Consider the following 23,351-nt stretch of genomic DNA (forward strand, 5'->3'; position numbering starts at 1 on the left):
TTTCTTAAAGACTAATAGCACAGCAGAGATTGATTTTCAAAGGGGATCATTAATTTTTCTTAATTTTAAACTAAATCTCAAAGTATATTTTATTCATATTCAGAAAAGGATAAATGGAAGATCAAAAAGCAATAATGCAGACCTCACCAGTGCCCAGCCCCTGAGGGAACCATTGCATCGCATTTTTTATGTCAGCCGACCTTTTCTTTTTAGTATTCATGAAAACTTAGCAAATAATCACATTGAATTGATTTCAGGGGCATATATCCATTGCTTCCTGCCTGAAACATGAAGCTCAAGCATGGTTATCTGACACAGGAATGCCCTTTCATTCTGTCTTCAGTAAGAGCAACTGTATAGAAGAAGTAAATGAGCAAGCCGATGAAATCTCCCATCCCACAATCTGCTCTTGCCTTGCTATTCAATTCATCTCTCTTCATCTGCACAGGGCTCTTGTTCTCCTTCAAAGCAAGCTCTGAGGCTATGGAGGAAAATTCAGGTACAATGAACAGAAACCACTTCACTTGTTAGCCAAGAGGATATTTAAGGCGCTGAACAATGAAAAGTTAATACAATTTACTATTCAGTCTCTATAAATCACCTCTAATTTTAACATCTTAAAGATCCTATCAGACACCATGCCCTGCGTTTATGCTGTTTATCCGTATATCATTCCTGAGTTTCATGATGACATGCTGAGAAAAACAATACATTACAATGCAAGATTGAATCACTGCTATTTATTTTCACTTTATAAGACAGATGGCTAAGAGATAACTTGTTCAAAGGAAGGCAAAAGACAGTCAAATGTCATGGGCTCAAGATAAGCCAGCTGGCACTATCAAACACACTAGGCAGGCTACCAATTTATAATTCAACTGTTGGAATGTTTATCATTGAAATGTTCAACTTCCTGGAGCAAACATTGACCACTTTGCCAGTAATAGGAGCCAAAATGCTATTATATTCCACTTAGGGGTCACAGAAAGATAAAAGGCTAAGCAACCCATCTTATACAAACTCTCACATTTGTCCACAAGGGGCTTCATAATGGGGTAGCCACTTGCAAGTAAACGTGATGTGCTCTGATTTGGAGTACTAAGACTTAGTTTATTCCCATGGCCAAGAGACCTGGGTTTTCGTTAACTAAAATCATTCTTTAGCTTAAGGTGTCATTCTCTACAATGTGTTTTCTAAAATGGGTATATGTGTGACTTAGTATGATTCATGCTGAACCAATTTAAAAAGTATTGACTTGCTATCATTCAGCAAAGCAGGAACTGGACAGGTGTTTTTAGGAGACACCCTGTTTGTAAATTTTCAGAGTTCAGAACGCTAAAGGGGAGAGCACCGGGTGAACTGTTAATATTGGGTCCTTGTGCAGACAAAGGAGATGGGGAGAACATATCGTTCCTGGAGCAAGGAGACACTGTAAGTAGACAATTTTAAAAAAAAATAGAGAGCCGGGCACAGTGGCTCACACCTGTAATCCTGGCAACTCAGGAGACTTTAAGCTGGAGGATCACTTGAGGCCAGGAGGTCAACACTAGCCTGGACAACATAGAGAGACCCCATCTCTATTTAAAAAAAAATTAAATTAACCAGGCATAGTAGCACGTGTCTGTAGTCTCAAATATTTGTGAGGCTGAGATGGGAGAACTGCTTGAGCCAAAGGAGAAAATTAGAAAGGTTCTCACTTTTGGCCTACTTTTGAATTTTGTCCCAGTCTATAATAATTATAAAATTCAAATTTCTCCAGAATTGATGAACTGCAAGATTAAAAGACAACTACCACACACAGTGAAAAGACTAACCCCAGGTGGGAAACAAGGAGACCAAAGGAAAACAGCATGTCAAGCGGTTTAGAAATAAAGTTCAGGAAATTCAATATTCACTGTTAATTTTCCCATGAATCCCTTATATTGTTTGCTTTTTTGTCTCTAGTCAGCTGTGCTTTTTAATAGGACAATTATTTGCTATTCAGATGTATTCCAATTATTTCTTAAAAAGAAAAGTTCTATAGGATTATCAAGTTGTCCATTTGAGAAAATTTTTCTCCACTTTTTATTGCCTCATGAAGCATCCACAATGTGATTTTGATGATACATTCTTCATCTTCATTAATAACTATCATGTTAACAAGTAAAGATGTAGATTGTTTGTAGCTTTAGTTCAAGGAGAGATAATGAGAGCTAAATAAACTTGATATGAATTGGAAATTGGATGACATGAATAAGGCCACAGGGTAAGCAGTTTTCAGAGCTGTGGCAACAGAATGAATGACTCAGACATGAGTGCTCAGTCACAACAAGGTGCAGCACAGCCTGCCTCCACTGAAGACGAGCTTATTAACTTCCAGCAAGGCCTCCAGTGGCTCATTAGCTGGGAATACTCTGGAGAGGAACACAAGGAGCTGCTTCTTTTATTATTCCCTTGAAAAAGCCAAAATATGGTTTTCAATGTGATGCAGACTGGAGACACTGATTTATTCAAATGATTGTTTTAATGTAAGCTACTTACTTGTGCTTTCAGTACAAAGTACTTTGAGATTTGTGTGTGTGTGTGTTAATGGCGAAATTCTCCATTGGTGTGCCTGGGCCTCTTCTACCTGCAAGTATAATCGATAGGGAAAGATACTTGGTGACTTTTCTGTCTACAAAATTGAACTAGTGCTGCCATATTTATTTCTCATCAATCTCTTTTGATGGGATTATCGACATGTGTGTAAAAGTGACTTTCCTAGCTTGATTCATTTTTGCCTCTTCTTTAGATGAGAAAAGCATCAAATCCCTGATAAAAACAGTGCAATGATACTACACTGATTATAACATGCTTACTTACTACATTATTCATTGTGTTTTCTAGATGAATCATATGTTTTCTATTTTTGAAAGTGCCCTGGAAAAGGTTAAATCATAATGGTGAAATCATAAATGCCCGTTAGTGCTTACCTGTAGAGAAGCAGAAAGTGACTTTCCCACCACAATGCCCTGGGAAATAAGGGAATGACCTACTTTTCACCAAATCAAATGGTGTTTTTTTCGATCCTCATCCTTCTTAATATTTTTGGCATATCAAACTGTTTACCACCCTCTCCTTGCCAAAGAGCTTCCCTTGGCTGATATGTAACACACCAACTTAGTCTTTCTGCTTCAAAAACACAATTGCTTCTCTCTCCACATTTACACACTGACCTTATTCCATGTCCCAGTCTCTATCTGAGCATGTTCCCCCAAATCCAACCATCAATCTAACACTCTTCTCTGACACTTTAAGAAAATACATCCTTGATTTAGTCTCAGTCATCACCTCTGTGTATTTGAAAATCAAATCCTTCTTGACAACTCATCCTTCACCCAATTCTAGGACTGTATCTTTATCATTCTATCACATAGATTTTCTAGAAAAAAAGAATGAGGCTGTCATTCTTAACAGAACAACATATCCAGATGATTAGCTTCCCAAATGTGTTATTTTTCTATGGCCCTCAGGAAAATAGTACAACCAGAAAATTAGTCAAAATAGAAGCAATAAAATATCAGTTTCACAAAGGATTAGACTGTATTTTTCTTAGCATTCACTGTATTCATTTCTAAATCAAAATCACTAGGGTTCATAGGTGGCAGAGATATTCCAGTTTCTACGAAATTTTACATGTGAACTATATGCCCTGACATTCCATATCTCCCCTTCCTGATCTTAAAATCAAGAATTCACTCTCAAAGTAGGGTCTTTTATAGGGAACACTGAGCACAGACGTTGCCTTAACAAGAAAGCCATTCTAATTCTGGCATAAATTAAAGGCAGCACTTCAGAGACTGGAGCATAAACTGCTGCCACTCCATTCCTGAGAGAGATCAAATAATCCTTTCAGTAAAACCTGTCTTTTTATTACCAGGAACTAGAAGTTTAACAAATAACCAATGCAAGAATTTAAAAGTTCCATGTGTGGATGTCCTGAAACAGATCCTGGCTGCATCTGAATGTATGTTTTGTCTTAAGAGTCTTCTTACTTCTCCAGTCCTAACTTGAGAAAGTCTCCCATTATGCACGGTTGTCATAAATATTCCCTTCTAATTTACGCTGCATTCAAATCAGCAACCATTTACTGAGTAGGTGCTAGAGACCTGAAAATAAATATACCAGAACCTCTGCAGGCTGTGATTCTAAAGGAAGTGCTCCAAGCCCAGCTCCACCATTCAGCAGCTATGTCACCTTGGGCAAGTAATTCACCTCTCTGCCCATATTTCCTCTTCCGTTCCACATGGAGAATAATAGTACCTATGCCATAGGCCAGGCAGTTCTGATGATGGAATGAAACAACTCATATAATGCGAGTGATAATATTATCTTCCTCTTGAGCCCTTGAAGGAATTAAATGTCTGGATACAAGCAAAACAGAGAGAACAGTTTCGGACACACAGCATGCATAACATTTGAACGCGGTCCTCATCGTCATTGGTACAAATAAATGACAGTCCTCATAAATGGCAGTCCTCATCATCATTGTTATTTCCTGGTATCATACAGTTAGTTAAGGAGTTTCAACAAGATTCAGTGGCAGGAACACAGAGCAAGTCATTCTGAGAAGTGCTGTGGCACTGATAAGCAGTGCCCAAACTCTGCCAATAGGAGTTTCAGGGAAATGGCAAAGAAGAACTAGCCCTTGAATGGACACTGATTAAATGAGCCCAATGTCCCAGGCAAACAGTGGGGAGGCAGTGGAAGGCAGAGGCATCCCCAATAAGGAGGCAAGGAAGAGCATGTGGTACTTGCAGGGAGGAAGGGCCCGTTCATATTGTTAGAGGCAGGGATTGCAGACAGGTTAGAAATCCCCGTAGGGACAGACATGCACCCCTGTATCAGCCACACCAAGGAGTGGGCCTTTTTTCTGGAGGCAGACACAAGTGAATAATACGATCGAGTCATTTTTCCCCTATCTGGAGCTCAAGGTGAAGAGATCAGTGAGGAAGCTGGGCAGTAGCCATGGCAGAGCATGAAGACAGGTTGACCTTCTCAGCACAGGAAGGCACAAAGACGCAGAGACCATCAGCAGAACAGATGAACACTGGCATGATGGGCCTGTGTCAGAAGACCAAATGTAAATACTCAATCCTCTCATTCTGTGATCTGGGACATGAACATAGTCTCTTTAACAACTCCCATCTTGCAAAAGGGAGTTCTAATGTGTACACCATGAGATTGTTGTAAGCCATAAAACACATGATGTGAGTGGCAATGATCTGCAATCTGCAAAGGTCTGTATGGATGTGCAATGTACGTTATCTCCAAAGTACATGATTTCCCTGGAATAATTTGGGATGACTGCCTCATGAATCAGGGCTCCACACTGCTCCAGTGATAGATGACTTTCTCACCTCGAAAGCTGTGAATTATTTTTCTCAGGGGGACTTCTTTCTTAGAAAGATCTTCTCCATTTTTTTTTTTTTTTACAAAAGAAAAAAGTCTGTATCTTTGGTCTTTAGAACTGTGCGCCTTGGCTTGCTAGGTCCCTTCTGTGTCCGATGTCATTATGCTTGTGTGTGCATAAATGCATGCTATTCCTCCCACAGGCTCCCTTGTGATCTTGATCATTATCCAGCTTCCAATCACACCAGTCAGCAGAGGATGACTGGGAAGGACTGAATGGGTTCTTAATGCCATATAAGGTCTGAGTGTAGAGAACTCTTCTACATTTTCTGGACATCTAACATGTAATGGTTAAAAGAGAGTAAAACTTATAAAGGAAGATTTCCTGTCCCTTCAGTCATTGTGGCCATGGCAATGCACATTCAAATGATTCAAATGATTTAAAATCATTTGGAAAATGATCCCTCACAGCTTGTTGCAGTTGTACATATATATTTCTATCATATATGTCTATCATATATTTGATATATATGTATATATCTTTGAATTATTATTCCTCTGTATTCTTTATGTCATTATAATTCCACCAAAAATGCTCTAAGAAATTATTCTGGGGTTAGAACACAAATAATGGACATTTTCAGGCATGATGGCAAATAGGGATATGTTCATACTTTTGTTTGTTCACTTATCAATATAAATCTCTCTGGACCAGTTTTTACTGATCTCTTAGCTCACACCTACGTATCAGTTCTCTGCTTAGTAAGACTGGAGCCAGAAAGCCATAAGTATTTACCAGGTATCCTCGTGATCTGGCCTCCTGTTGGATAGAAGGCAACAGCAGAAAAACAAAAGGCTAGCAGATGAGAAATATCTTTGTCCTTTCTCCCTCCTTCCCTCTCTCCTTCTTTTTGCCTGCCTGCGCCTTTGGTGGGGTCTCTGGAAGTTGTAGTGTTACTGGCACTCCTCTGAGGCCCCCTCGTCCATGGCTCCAGCCCTGGCTAAGGTGTCCCTGTGGTCAAGGGCCCCTTCTTGCAATTTTCACAACCATTTGGAACTCCTTGCAGCATGCAGCGCATGCTTTGGATGCTGATAACACCAGCTCCTCCCTTTTCCTCCTGAGATTCGTAGGCAGTAGCAGCTTCCTGATGTTACCAAGCTCTTGCTACCCACTTTCTGCTCTTTTAACTCCTCTAAATTTTTTTTTATTGTATTTGGGCTCTGGGGTATATGTGCACATCCTGCATCCTGCAGGATTGTTGCATAGGTTCATACATGCCATGGTGATTTGCTGTCTCCATCCCCCCGCCCCCATTGCCTACATCAGGCATTTCTCCCAGTGTTATCCCTCCCCATCCTCCCTGCCCCGCCACTGTCCCTCTCCTTTCCTCCCCTCCCCTCACCCCCCAACCTAGCCCTGTGAGTGTTGTTCCCTTCTCTCCGCCCAAGTGTTCTCATTGTTCAACATCTGCCTATGAGTGAAAACATGCGGTGTTTGGTTTTCTGTTCTTGTGTCAGTTTGCTGAGAATGATGGTTTGTAGGTTTATCCATGTCTCTACAAAGGAGATGAACTCATCGTTTTTGATGGCTGCATAGTATTTCATGGTGTATATGTTCCACACTTTCCCTGTCCAGTCTATCATCGACAGGCATTTGGGTTGGTTCCAGGTCTTTGCTATGGTAAATAGTGCCTCAATGAATGTATGTGTGCATGTGTCCTTATAATAGAATGATTTATAATCTTTTGGGTATATATCCAGTAATGGGATTTCTGGGTCAAATTGAATTTCTATTTCTAGGTCCTTGAGGAATTGCCACATTGTCTTCCACAATAGTTGAACTAACTTACACTCCCACCAACAGTGTAAAAGTGTTCCTATTTCTCCACATCCTCTCCAGCATCTGTTGTCTTCAGATTTTTTAATGATTGCCATTCTAACTGGTGTGAGATAGTATCTCAGTGTGGTTTTCATTTGCATTTCTCTAATGACCAGTGATGATGAGCATTTTTTCATGTTTGTTGGCCTCATATTTGTCTTCTTTTGAAAAGTGTCTGTTCATATCCTTCGCCCACTTTTGAATGGGTTTGTTTTTTTCTTGTAAATCTGCTTTAGTTCTGTGTAGATCCTGGATATTACCCCTTTGTCAGATGGGTAGATTGCAAAAATTTTTTCCCATTCTGTTGGTTGCTGGTTTACTCTAATGATTGTTTCTTTTGCCGTGCAGAAGCTATTAAGTTTAATTAGATCCCATTTGTCTATTTTGTCTTTTGTTGCCATTGCTTTTGGTGTTTTAGTCATGAAGTCCTTGCCTATGCCTGTGTCCTGAATGGTGTTGCCTAGGTTTTCTTCTAGGGGTTTTATGGTGTTAGTTCTTATGTTTAAAACTTTAATCCATCTGGAATTAATTTTTGTATAAGGTATAAGGAAGGGGTCCAGTTTCAGCTTCCTGCATATGGCTAGCCAGTTTTCCCAACACCATTTATTAAACAGGGATACTTTCCCCATTGCTTGTTTTTGTCTGGTTTGTCAAATATCAGATGGTTGTAGATGTGTGGTATTGCATCCGTGGCCTCTGTTCTGTTCCATTGGTCTATATCTCTGTTTTGGTACCAGCACCATGCTGTTTTGATTACTGTAGCCTTGTAGTATAGTTTGAAGTCAGGTAGAGTGATGCCTCCAGCTTTATTCTTTTTGCTTAGGATTGTCTCGGCTATGCAGGCCCTCTTTTGGTTCCATAAAAAGTTTAAAGTGTTTTTCTCCAGTTCTGTGAAGAAGGTCAATGGTAGCTTGATGGGGATAGCATTGAATCTATAAATTACCTTGGGCAGTGTGGCCATTTTCACGATATTGATTCTTCCTAACCATGAACATGGAATGTTTTTCCAGCTGTTTGTGTCCTCTCTTGTTTCCTTGATCAGTGCTTTGTAGTTTTCCTTGAAGAGATCTTTTACATCCTTTGTTAGCTGTATTCCTAGGTATTTTATTCTCTTTGTAGCAACTGTGAATGGCAGTTCGTTCTTGATTTGGCTCTCTTTAAGTCTGTTATTGGTGTATAGGAATGCTTGTGATTTCTGCACATCGATTTTGTATCCTGAGACTTTGCTGAAGTTGCTTATCAGTTTAAGGAGATTTGAGCTGAGATGATAGGGTCTTCTAAATATACAATCATGCCGTCTGCAAATAGAGACAATTTGACTTCCTCCTTTCCTAAGTTGGGCAAGTTCTCTTGGATAATATCTTGAAGAGTGTTTTCCAACTTGGATTTGTTTTCCCCATTACATTCAGGTACGCCGATCAAACATATTAGGTCTTTTCACATAATCCCATAGTTCACAGAGGCTTTGTTCATTTTTGTTCACTCTTTTTTCTTGAATCTTGCCATCTCATTTTGTTTCATTGATGTGATCTTCTATCTCTGATATCCTTTCTTCTGCCTGATCGATTTGACTGTTGAAACTTGTGTATGCCTCGCGAAGTTCTCGTGCTGTGTTTTCCAGCTCCATCAGGTCATTTATGTTCTTCTCTAAGCTAGTTATTCTAGTTAGCATTTCGTCTAACCTTTTTCCAAGATTCTTAGTTTCTTTGCATTGTGTTAGAACATGGTCTTTTAATTCAGAGAAGTTTGTTATTACCCACCTTCTGAAGCCTGCTTCTGTCAATTCATCAAATTCATTCTCTGTCTTTTTTTGTTCTTTTGATGGTGAGGAATTGTGATCCCTGGGAGGAGAAGAGGTGCTCTGTTCTTTGATGTTTTCATCCTTTTTGCCCTGGTTTTTCCCCCCATCTTCCTGGATTTATCTCCCTTTGATCTTTGAGGTTGGTGGTTTCCGGAGGAGTCTCTGTTGGAGCTGTATCTTTTTTGGCCTGTCAAGGGCGTTGCTGAGTTCTCTCTGGTTCAGTCAGGTTGCAGGGTGGGTGGTCCTTCCCTGGAGTTTGTTTGCAGGTGAGATTGGCCCCGCCTTCCCAACAGCATCTCTCCTTCCCCAAGCTTGATCTGCCCGGTTGGGGTCAAACTGGTGTATTTGCTGCCAAGCTCTCTAGCAAGACCTTCAGTTTGAGTTCTGTGGGAGTGGAGTCTGCCAGCCTTATGGCCTGTTTCCCTGCTTTCAACTCTGCCTCTTTCTGTGGGACAGTCCATCCCGCTTGCATTAGTCCAAACTTCTGCCCAGGTCCCTGCGACAACTTGCTGCACCCAGTGGGAGCCCCAGCTCAGATTTGCATTGACTACCCACGGCGCCCCTCAGTCTGGCGGGGCTGTTATGGACTGTGGGTTGCAGGAGGGATGAGGTAAGCACAGGATCCCAATCGGAGCACCACGGGGGTGAAGCCCCCTGACCCTCCGAGTGGGCTGCACATTCCAGGTGGGGACGCACCCCACCCTGTCTTGGTTTGCCCCACTGGCTCCTTTCCTGGGCTATTTTCAGTGCCTTATCAGTCCCACCGAAATGAACCAGGCACCTCATTTGGAATCGTGAAGTCCTCTAGCCCTCTGCGTCTCATTCACTGGGAGCTGCATTCTGCTGTTGCCTTCTCTTGGCCATCTTGGCGCCGCCTCCATCCTCTGATGTTTCCTTGAGTACGCACCCTCTTTGTAGAATATCTAGGTTTCTACTTCCTTTAAAGGACCCTGACATATATAGTACTCAGTACCAGTAGTGATCCCAAGAAACAATCACTCAAAACTGAATTTCAGTATTGATCTACTGGCCTGTTCAAGCTCGCAGAGAATGATGTCCTTATTAGCAGTAGAAAATAGGTATCTAGTAAACTGAGACTTGAAGCGGCATTATAATGACTTAATCACCTCTGGTAGCTTGAGATCAAAATTCTACCAAAGGCAAGGCTTTGGGAAAGCAAGTGGCCACTTCATTTAACTGTAACTTTTAGTACTGAAGATTCAAAGGGCTACAGCATAGGGAGATACTTCTAAATGCACTGGAGATACAGGCAAAGAAAAGGATATACTCAGAGGTTAAATTCCCAGTTCAAGTCATGGTCAGAAAAATCAAATAATGTCTACAGTAGTGAAGATGTAATGGTTTTTATTTGTTTTTTTGTTTAGGGTAGCTCTAAAACAAACAAATAAAAAACTTAACATCTTACAGTCAGAGTGCATTTAGGGCTGAGGATCATGCTAAAAATTAAATAAGAAGTTGTAATCTAGATTTGAGAGGTGGGCACATTGCAGGCCACAGAGCCAGAGGGCAATGCAAATGTTTCAGCCATAGGGGCCAAGAGAAAACTTCCCCTTCACCCTATGTAGCATTTTGAGGTTACAGAGAGAATTGGGGCTTTGATCATGCCAAAACAAACTATGAGAGAAATAGAAGAGGAAGTCTGGCTATGGTCTTGTTATATAAATGAAACCTCACAGTAGCAGCTCTCAGAAAGAAAGGATGGTAAATCATTCTTTCCGACCTTTAAAAGTGTCAGACTTGTCTCAATTACTCTTTCCAAGATCTGGACAAGGCAAGATCTGGCTGCATCAATGCAGAGTCTTACAGATGCCACTCTCCCCAAGAAAGACAGCTGTGCAGAGACACTTCTGTCTGCTGGCTCAACAAAAAACCATCTCAAAAGATGTCAAAGAAGTACATTTTGTGGTAACATATTTGATTTCTTTCACAACTCACAGGGATCTTTGGTGGTACCCAATAGACTCGGAAAGAGAGAGATGAGCTGCCTACTGGGTCATTACCTGGCCTATGTAATTAGATAATCAGTCTGGTGAGCAGAAACTAACTGGAGTCAGGACAACAGAGAGTCACAGTCTCTTACCCAATATCAGAACAAGACCATCTGACAGAGGCAGAGTCCTTTTATTGGAGGGGAGGCTGACTTCTTTTGAGATTGAATTCTACCACACTGTCACTGGTGTCCATTATCAATCCTTCTTATGAGCTTCCTCAAAGGGACCTGTGTCATCTTCTTGAGTGGTTATACACTGCACAGACAGAACCACCCAGATTTTAGAATTTACTAAGCACTTGCTCTGCACTGACACTAATCTCTAGGGAAAGTCATGGCAGTTTATTGTCACAGGGGAAACTTGTAGAGTTTAGATAATAATGGAGTTTTGGCCCAAGTCTTTCTCAAAATAGGTCCACAGACCTATCCCAGGGAGAAAATGTATAGTTGCTGAAGCTGTAAGGGGTAATACACACTTAGCAGCTGCTGGAACCCTCACCTTGGTTACCTGGCCTAAGCTAAGAAGGAACAAATGGATGGTCCTGAGATATCACCACATTGTCTGCTACCAAATAGTAAAACAAAAGCAATAGTATGCCCTTGGGGAAACTTATAAATTTAGTCATACCATTAAAATGCCATAAAGACTTGAAAGAGGTGGTACTGATCATTAATTTTACATCTCCATTTAATCCACCTCTTTGGCCTAGACAGAAGTTAGATCATCTGTATAAAGAATAGTTGCACCTTGCTAGGAAAATGATTTGTTTATTGGTAAAAGATGAAAATTGGCTTATGAATAGAAGGCTGTGTATACATTCCCAGTGCCCAAAAAGGTAGGTTGTTTCAATATGTACCTGTTGTCTTTCAAACACATATGCACTCTTATATAACTGGCTCTATGACACTAGCACTAGAAGTCTGAAAACTATTTCCCAGACTCCCTTGCCTGTTAGCTTGCTGTGAATTTTGCCATTTCTTGGAACTAGTAGAATACCCAAAGGCTGAAGGAATGAAGAAGCCTCTGTTTATGCTCATTCTCCCCACCTCCCTCCTTCTGACAGTATCTCTGAAGTGTTCACATCTCTCTGCAATCCTAGCATGAGAACTAGTCTCTCCACAGTTATCACTGGCCACACAGTCCCTCTACCCTGAATCTGGGACCTTATAGGTTCTGACACTAGCCAGCCAGTCTCAGTACCTCACATGGCACAGGCAATACAACAAGTGTGCTTTTGAATTCTGATAAAACCACTTTCTTCCCTTTTGCCCTCTGAACTATTTATTTCTGGGTGACACTGACTGCCCTGTTTTAATCTTTGGTTCATCTAACACTTTTGGGACTTCTCCATCTTAAGTATCCTCTGTTTGAAGTGCAAAACATGGTGTCCATTTTTCTGACTGGACTCTGGCAGAAAAATCCTCCATTTAAAAAATGTCTTCATAGAAATTACACATACACATCCTTTCCCAGTCCATTTCTGCTTTCCCTTAACAGCCTGCTGCCCTATATTAGGCTGCTTTATGAACTGTTGCAGTATACCATAGCTGTACTCTATGTCAATTGGGCATTATAACATAAAAATGATTTGATCAGGGAAACACGCTGGACTTAGGTCACACTGTCTTTATGATATAGGACATCCTCTATATATCAGCTTTCACTACCACGGAGCTGTATTCTCAGTGATTGAAATTAATATGACCTGCCTGAGGACAGTGGCTTCATTTGCATGTTTGTGCTTCCTTGCCACATTTTTTAATGTTCAGTTAACAGTACTGAGTAGATTGATAAAGTTTCTGTATACAAAAGCAGTGTTGCCCATCAAATTCAGAAAATCCTCATGTTAAACAATTCAATTTTTTATCTGTTAATAGAACCAACAAGGATTAGTGTTGGGACCTTTCTCTTCAGACCAATGCTATGTGTCCAGGTCTTCAGAAGAAGAGCATTCTGGGAAAGCTGCCCCTGCATGAGGCTGCAAGTTCCAAGTCAAAGCCTGGACTTCCTGTGACTTGAACACACAGTATTTCTGCTATAATTGTACACACTACCCATAATTTTGATGCATGTATTTAATATGTCAATTAGTATTCTCATGTTCTACAGCAAAGACAAGGTTTACATGATCAGCAAGCACAAAAAGGCAGGATCATTTTAGTGGTGTCTAAAAGATTTTATGAAACTTTCTTTTGAAGCACAATTGGTATTTCACTTTAAGAAGCTAATAAATATTTTAGAATGGCATTTCATTTGTTTTACAATGACATTTGGTATTACAATGAAGGAGCTGGAAAAAGAATATAAAAAGGTTCCCTCCACTACTCACTGGATTCCTTATATTTAGAGACCAAACTGATTTATAGCATTCATGAGTCACTGTAAACCATTTCCAACTGCAGTAGGACCTCAACCAGTGGTAGAGGTGAAGTCCACTGAATCCTAAATACACAAACCTACAGTTGACACTAAATGGCTTTCAAATTTATTTATTTAGCATATTGTATTGAATCATATCTTACCACTATTCATTATCATTCTAGTGGGAGAAATGCCACTTCACATATGTATAAGAAATTGATGATATGGAAAAATTATTTTTAGAGAAATCATATTTTTAAGAGTCACTTGCCCTAAGTCTTTGAATGCACAGGATACGCAACCTGAGGTCATTCCCAGTACAACACAATCCTCATAGAGAACAAGCAAGGGAAAAAGGAGATCAGCAGAATTCCAAGTCAGAAGCTGTACAGAATCTCTAAGGCAGTGGTTCTCAGCTCTCACTGTTCATTAGTATCACCAGGGTGGATGTGCTGCCTTATGTTTGTCATTTAAGTCATTAATATGTATAAGGAGTAAAGTCAGAGCAGGGTCAAGGGTGAGTGCAGGGCTAAGGAAAGCAGATAAGATTAACTAGTCACTTCTCTCTCATCCGATTCCCCCACTAAACCTTCAGGGCTGGTGAATCACAATCTAAAGATTGACTGGCTTTGTCTGCTCTGCTTGGGTCTCCACTCTGAAGTTCATTAACTCCCTACCCCCAAAGCTCTTTGGAGCTGATATAAACTAGGGCTTGGTCACAAAACAAAGTAACATGACAATTGAAAACACAACCATCACAAAAGAAAAGCATCATACTGAAAATGCACATTCCAACAGGCAACAATATTATAATAGGTAAACTGAGAACTTTAACATAATATAATATTTAGATGGATGTGAAAGGATATTATTAATATGAAAGAATAAAAATGATGAAAGAGGAGAGATCCAAGATGGCTGGTTAGGAGCAGCTCAAGATTGCAGCACCCAGTGAAAGCACAGAGGGTGAGTGGACGCTGCATTTCCAGACGGATTTTTATTGCCCACAGACAAGGAGATTCCCAGGCAGAGGAGCCCCACGGGTCGCCAGCAGGGCTGTTTTGGCCAGCGCGGCTGTTTTGCTGGCACCCCAGCACGGCGGTTCCCAGTGCAGAGTAAACGGGACTGGGTCCCCTCTTAGCCAGCAAGGGGAGCTCCGGGAAGCTCCAGGAAGGCAGAGTCACTCATTCATCTGATTAAAAAAAAAAGGCAGGGGGGACTGAAACAGGGAGCCAGACCAGGAGATTCCCGGGCAAAAAAGCACCATGAATCTCAGAGCCACTGTTTCAGCCAGTGCAGTGGGTCACCACACGGGAAATCACACAGATGCCAGCGCCTTTTCAACAGGCAACCAGAACACCTGGGAGAGAGCCAACTGTCCAACTAAAAAACAAAAGTCTCTGAGGCAGGGAGCCAGATGATCAGGCCCAGCTGGTCCCACCCCCCAAAAAACAAAAACAAAAACAAAAAAACAGCAATGGGAAACGCTCTGGGTTGAGAGTTACACAGCAAGCACAGCTGAACCCAGGATGGTCCAACTCTGTGGGGGAGGGGTGCCCACCATTACCGAGGCACTCCACCACTATGGAGGCATTCTGCCATTGCTGAGGGAACCCGCCATTACAGAGAGAGTCCATCATTACAGAGGCAGGCCACCATTGCCAAGGCAGTTCTAACTACATCCATATAAACAGGACTGCAGGGAAGTTCACACAGTAGCTGGGTGGAGCCCACAACAGCTCAGCGAAGCCTCTGCAGGCAGACAGTGACTAGGCTGCCTCCCTGCTGGGCAGGGCAGCCCTGAAAAAAAAAAGGCAGCAGCACAGCGGAAACTCATAAATAAAGCCCTAACTCCACGGGACAGAACACCTGGGGAAAAAAAGGGGTTTATGAGTTCTGCTCCTGCAGACTTAAACGTACCTGCCCAGCAGCTCTGAATGAACAAAAGAGCTCACATCTCAGCACTTGAGCTACTATAAAGGACAGACTGTCTCCTCAAGCAGCTCCCTGGCCCCCGTGTATCCAAAGAGTCACGTCATAAAGGAGAGCTCAGGCTGACATTTGGCAGGTATCCTTCTGGGACAAAGCAGAAGAACAAACTGGTAGCAACCTTTACTGTTCTGCAGCTGCTGCAGGAGATCCCCAGGCAAGCAGGTCCTGGAATGGACCTCAGCAGTCCTACAGCAGAGGGGCCAGACTGTTAGAACGAAAACTAAGAAACAGAAATAACTTCATCATCAACAAACAGGACGTCCACTCAAAGACCCAATCAGAAAGTCAGCAACTACAAAGACGACAGGTGGATAAATCCACAAAGATGGGAAGAAACCAGCAGAAAAAGATGAAAACACCCGAAACCAGAATACCTCTCCTCCTACAAGGGATCACAACTCCTCACCAGCAAGGGAACAAGACTGGATGGAGAATGAGTGTGATGAAATGACAGAATCAGGCTTCAGAAGGTGGATAATAAGAAACTTCTGTGAGCTAAAAGAACATGTTCTAACCCAATGCAAAGAAACTAAGAACTTTGAAAAAAGATTTGATGAAATGCTAACGAGAATGGACAACTTAGAGAGGAATATAAGTGAATTGATGGAGCTGAAAAACACAACATGAGAACTTCGCAAACCATGCACAAGTTTCAACAGCCGAATTGACCAAGCAGAAGAAAGGATATCAGAGGTCGAAGATCAACGCAATGAAATAAAATGAGAAGGCAAGATTAGAGAAAACGAGATAAAAAGGAATGAACAAAGTCAACAAGAAATATGGGACTATGTGAAAAGACCTAATCTACATTTGATAGGTGTACCTGAATGTGACGAAGAAAATGAATCCAAGCTGGAAAATACTCTTCAGGATATTATCCAGGAAAACTTCCCCAATCTAGCAAGGAAGGACAATATTCAAGTCCAGGAAATACAGAGAACACCACAAAGATATTCCTCTAGAAGAGCAACCCCAAGGCATATAATCGTCAGATTCACCAGAGTTGAAATGAAGGAGAAAATGCTAAGGGCAGCCAGAGAGAAAGGTCGGGTTACCCACAAAGGGAAGCCCATCAGACTCACAGCAGATCTCTCAGCAGAAACCCTACAAGCCAGAAGAGAGTGGTGGCCAATACTCAACATAGTTAAAGAAAAGAACTTTTAACCCAGAATTTCATATCCAGCCAAACTAAGCTTCATAAGTGAAGGAAAAATAAAATCCATTTCGAACAAGCAAGTACTCAGAGATTTCATCACCACTAGGCCAGCTTTACAAGAGCTCCTGAAAGAGGCACTACACATAGAAAAGAACAACCAGTACCAGCCACTCCAAAAACATACCAAATGGTAAAAGGCATCAACACAATGAAGAATCTGCATCAATCAACGGGCAAAACAGCCAGCTAGCATCAAAATGGCAGTATCAAATTCACACATAACAATATTAACCCTAAACGTAAATGGACTAAATGTCCCAATCAAAAGACACAGACTGGCAAATTGGATAAAAAGCCAAAACCCATCGGTGTGCTGTATCCAGGAAACCCATCTCAGATGCAACGATACACAAAGGCTCAAAATAAAGGGATGGAGGAAGATTTACCAAGCAAATAGAAAGCAAAAAAAAGCAGGAGTTGCAATTCTCATCTCTGATAAAGTAGACTTTAAAGCAACAAAGATCAAAAGAGACAAAGAAGGACATTACATAATGGTAAAAGGATCAATGCAACAAGAAGAGCTAACGATCCTAAATATATATGCACCTAATACAGGAGCACCCAGATACATAAGGCAAGTTCTTAATGACTTACAAAGAAACTTAGACTCCCACACAATAATGGTGGGAGACTTTAACACCCCATTGTCAATATTAGACAGATCAATGAGACAGAAAATTAACAAGGATATCCAGGATTTGAACTCAGACCTGGAACAAGCAAACCTAATAGACATTTACAGAACTCTCCACCCTAAATCCACAGAATATACATTCTTCTAAGCACCACAACATACCTACTGTAAAATTGACCACATAATTGGAAGTAAATCACTCCTCAGCAAATGCAAAAGAATGGAAACCATGACAAACAGTCTCTCAGACCACAGCGCAATCAAGTTAGAACTCACAATTCAGAAACCAACCCAGAACCGCACAGCTTCATGGAAACTGAACAACTTTCTCTTGAATGTTGACTGGATAAACAATGAAATGCAGGCAGAAATAAAGATGTTCTTCAAAACCAACGAGAATGAAGACACCACATACCAGAATCCCTGGGACACATTTAAAGCAGTCTCTAGAGGAAAATACATAGCAATAAGTGCCCTCATGAGAAGCAAGGAGAGATTTAAAATTGACACCCTATAGTCAAAATTGAAAGAGCTAGAGGAGCAAAATCAAAAAAACTCAAAACCTAGCAGAAGATAAGAAATAACTAAGATCAGAGCAGAACTGAAGGAGATAGAGACACAAAAAACCCTTCAAAAAATCAATATATCCAGGAGGTGGTTTTTTGAAAAGATCAACAAAATAGACAGACCAGTAGCCAGATTAATAAAAAAGAAGAGAGAATAACCAAATAGATGCAATAAAAAACGAGAAAGGGGATATCACCACAGATTCCACAGAAATTCAAACCATCATCAGAGATTATTACAAACAACTCTATGCACATAAACTAGGAAACCTGGAAGAAATGGATAAATTCCTGAACACTTGCACCCTCCCAAGCCTAAACCAGGAAGAAGCTGAAACCCTGAGTAGACCAATAACAAGGTCTGAAGTGGAGGCAGCAATTAAGAGACTACCACCCAAAAAAAGCCCAGGTCCAGACGGGTTCACAGCCGAATTCTACCAGACATACAAAGAGGAGCTGGTACCAATCCTTCTGAAACTATTCCAAATAATCCAGAAAGAGAGAATCCTTCCCAAATCATTTTATGAGACCAACATCATCCTGATAACAAAACGCGGCAGAGACTCAACAAGAAAAGGAAACTACAGGCCAATATCCATGATGAACATAGATGCAAAAATCTTCAATAAAATACTGGCAAGCCGATTGCAACAGCACATCAAAAAGCTTATCCACCATGATCAACTAGGATTCATCCCGGGGATGCAAGGCTGGTTCAACATACGCAAGTCAATAAACATAATTCACCACATAAACAGAACCAAAGACAAAAACCACATGATTATCACAATTGATGCAGAGAAGGCCTTCAACAAAATTCAACAGCCCTTTATGCTAAAAAACCTCAATAAACTAGGTATTTACGGAACGTATCTCAAAATAATAAAAGCTATTAAAAACAAACCAACAGCCAATATCATACTGAATGGGCAAAAACTGGAAGCATTCCCTTTGAAATCTGGCACTAGACAAGGATGCCCTCTCTCACCACTCCTATTCAATATAGTACTGGAAGTTCTAGCCAGAGCAATCAGGCAAGAAAAAGAAATAAAGGGTATTCAAATAGGAAAGAAGGAAGTCAAATTGTCTCTATTTGCAGACGACATGATTGTATATATAGAGGACCCCATTGTCTCAGCCCAAAATCTCCTGAAACTGATAAGCAACTTCAGCAAAGTCTCAGGATACAAAATCAATGTGCAAAAATCACAAGCATTCCTATACACCAATAACAGACTTAAAGACAGCCAAATCAAGAACGAACTGCCATTCACAATTGCTACAAAGAGAATAAAATACCTAGGAATACAACTAACAAGGAATGTAAAAGACCTCTTCAAGGAGAACTACAAACCACTGCTCAACGAAATAAGAGAGGACACAAACAGATGGAGAAACATTCCATATTCATGGTTAGGAAGAATCAATATCGTGAAAATGGCCGTACTGCCCAAAGTAATTTACAGATTCAATGCTATCCCCACCAAGCTACCAATGACCTTCTTCACAGAACTGGAAAAAACCACCTTAAACTTCATATGGAACCAAAAAAGAGCCTGCATAGCCAAGTCAATTCTAAGCAAAAAGAACAAAGTGGGAGGCGTCACACTACCGGACATCAAACTATATTACAAGGCTACAGTAATCAAAACAGCATGGTAATGGTACCAAAACAGAGATATAGACCAATGGAACAGAACAGAGGCCTCGGAGGCAACACACCATATCTACAACCATCCGATCTTTGACAAACCTCACAAAAACAAGCAATGGGGAAAGGATTCCCTGTTTAATAAGTGGTGTTGGGAAAACTGGCTAGCCATATGCAGAAAGCAGAAACTAGACCCCTTCCTGACACCTTACACTAAAATTAACTCCAGATGGATTAAAGACTTAAACATAAGACCTAACACCATAAAACCCCTAGAAGAAAATCTAGGCAAAACCATTCAGGACATAGGCATAGGCAAGGACTTCATGATCAAAACACCAAAAACATTGGCAACAAAAGCCAAAATAGACAAATGGGACCTAATCAAACTCTGCAGCTTCTGCACGGCAAAAGAAACAGTCATTAGAGTGAATCGGCAACCAAAAGAATGGGAAAAAAATTTTGCAGGTTACCCATCTGACAAAGGGCTGATATCCAGAATTTACAAAGAACTAAAACAGATTTACAAGAAAAAGACAAACGAGACCATTCAAAAGTGGTCAAAGGATATGAACAGACACTTTACAAAAGAAGACATACATGAGGCCAACAAACATATGAAAAAAATGTTCTTCATCACTGGTCATTAGAGAAATGCAAATCAAAACTACATTGCGATACCATCTCACGCCAGTTAGAATGGCGATCATTAAAAAATCTGGAGACAACAGATGCTGGAGAGGATGTGGAGAAATAGATACACTTTTACACTGTTGGTGGGAGTGTAAATTAGTTCAACCATTGTGGAAGACAGTGTGGCGATTCCTCAAGGACCTAGAAATAGAAATTCCATTTGACCCAGCAATTCCATTACTGGGTATATATCCAAAGGATTATAAATCGTTCTACTATAAGGACACCTGCACACGAATGTTCATTGCAGCACAGTTTACAATAGCAAAGACCTGGAACCAACCCAAATGCCCATCGATGATAGACTGGACAGGGAAAATGTGGCACATATACACTATGGAATATTATGCAGCCATCGAAAACGGTAAGTTCGCGTCCTTTGTAGGGACATGGATGAACCTGGAAACCATCATTCTCAGCAAACTGACACAAGAACAGAAAATCAAACACCGCATGTTCTCACTCATAGGTGGATGTTGAACAATGAGAACACATGGACACAGGGAGGGGAGCACTACACACTGGGGTCTGTTTTGGGGGGAAATAGGGGAGGGACAGGAGGAGGTGGGGAGTTGGGGAGAGAGAGCATGGGGAGAAATGCCACATATAGGTGATGAGGAGGAAGGCAGCAAATCACACTGCCACGTATGCACCTATGCAACAATCTTGCATGTTCTTCACATGTACCCCAAAACCTAAAATGCAATAAAAATAAAATAAATGAAAAAAGAAAAAAAAAGAAAAAAAAATAATGAAAGAGAACCAAGGAGAAATATTATGTATGAGAAATGTAATCACTGAAGTAAGAGATACAAAATCTCAATGTCTTGTGGCTCCACACAAGACTTGTTTTGGCTAGTATGATGTTTTCAGACACAACGCAAGGCTCAAAATATGCTTGTATGGTGAAACTTACGCTCTTGCTCTTTTCTATCAACATGAGAAGAATATGTCCCCGGGTAGGCGGGTAGCCCCAGGAATAAATGAGGGGCGCCTGGAGCAGAGCCATCCAGCTGACCCAGAAACTCATGACTGAAAAATAAATGCTTATTATTGTATGACACTGTGAGTGATTTTATATGCATACCATTATTAAGGCAATATGTGATTATAGAAGTACCAAAATGATATGGCTGAAGAATGAGTTAATAAACAGGACAACCAGAGATATAGGTAACCTCCCAAAACAAAGAAGTATAAAAAGTTCAAATAAAATAAAAAAGACATGACATTTCAAAGAAAATAAAAAACACCTGAAAAGTAAAAATAATATCTAAATGATAGGAATCTAAGAAAGAGACAAAAATATACATGAAGGTGAAAAGACACTTGAAGAAATAATGAAGATAAATTCCCCAGTTGGGGGAGGAGAGGAGAATAAAAGACCTCCGATTGAAAGGGCACCAAGAATGCTAAAGAGAAGAGATTTGTTTTTTTAAATTGAAACTATACACATTATAAAAGAAAAACAAATTCTAAAATCTACAGAAAAGAAGAGCTCACATATAAAAGAATGAGACTGAGTTCAAATTTTTCCACAGTAATACTACATGCAGTAGGTAACAAAAAAGAATTTTATATAATCCAACATCCATTCATGATAAAAAGCTGTTAATAAGTTGGGTATGTGAAGTAAATTCATTAACCTGATGAAGATTACCTATTCAAAAAATTTGGTCTAAAAAAGAAATGTTTAAAGCATTTCTTATAAAATCAGGCACAAATCAAGGATACCCACTGTCTCCACTTTTATTCAACTTCGTATTGGTGATCATACCCAGAACAAAGGGACCAGAAAAAGAAAAGACTACGGCATTGGGAGGGCAAAATAAAACTCATTATTTGTTGACAATATGACCTTCGTATAAAAAACCCAAAGGAAAAGCAAGAGAAATTATTAGAAAAAAATTACATTGTTATAAACAATTGAAGAATTTAGCAATATGGTTTAGTATAAGATGAACGTGCAGACATCAGATGCATTTCCAGGCACCAGCAGAAAACAACTGGTATACACAGAATACTATGCAGCCATAAAAAAGAATGAGATAATGTCCTTTGCAGGGTCATGGATGGAGCTGGAGGGACACAGATGGAGCTAGAGGCCATTATCCTTAGCAAACTAACAGAGGAACAGAAAACCAAATACTGCATATTCTTACGTCTAAGTGGGAGTTAAATGATGAGAACACATGGACACACAGAGGGGAACAACACACACTGGAGCCTTTCCGAGGTTGGAGGATGGGAAAAGGAAGAGGGTCCAAAGAAACAACTAATGGATACTAGGCTCAATACCTTGGTGATGAAATAATCTCTACAACAAACTCCCATGACACAAGTTTACCTATGTAACAAACCTGCATGTGTACTTCTGAACTTAAAATAGAAGTTAAAAAAAAAAAAAACTGGCGTAATGCAATTAAAGAGAGTATTCCATATACAGTAGTATCAGAGAATATAAGAATGAATCTAACAAAAAAAATGCAAGTAGCCTACATGGCAAAATAATATAATTTTATGAGGGAGATATTTTTAAAAGCCTTAAATAAATACAGAGATATCATAAATCACTAGAATTATTGCACAAAATGTTGATTCTCATCAAATTATTTATTATAGTCAAAGTAATTCTAATCAAAAAAGCAATTCTAATCAAAGTTCTAGATACTGATTTTATCCTAATGTATACAAAAATAAACACATACGCGTACAGAGTCATGTGCCTAATAATGACATTTAGGTCAATTATGTACTGCATTTACAATAGAGCCCATGAGATAATAACAGAGCTGAAAAATTCCTATCACCTGGTGATTGTGTAGCCATTATAACATTGTAGAACTAATATTCTTTTTTAAATAAATTTAACGTAGCCCAACCATACAGTGTTTATAAAGTCTGTAGAAGTGTGCAGTCATGTTCTAGGCCTTTAGATTCTCTCACTACACACTCACTGACACCCAGAGAAACCTCCAGTCCTGCATTTACAGTAAATGCCCCATACAGGTGTACCATTTTTTAATCTTTTATACCTTATTTTTATTGTATGTTTTCTGTCTAGATACACAAATACTATATTAGTCCATTCTCACACTGCTATAAAGAATGACCTGAGATTGGGTAATTTATAAAGAAAAAAGTTACTCACAGTTCCACATGGCTGGAAAGCTATC

Source organism: Aotus nancymaae, unplaced genomic scaffold (assembly GCF_030222135.1).
Source record: "Aotus nancymaae isolate 86718 unplaced genomic scaffold, 86718_ANA_hifiasm-v0.15.2.pri h1tg000020l, whole genome shotgun sequence".
Taxonomy (NCBI): Eukaryota; Metazoa; Chordata; class Mammalia; order Primates; family Aotidae; genus Aotus; species Aotus nancymaae.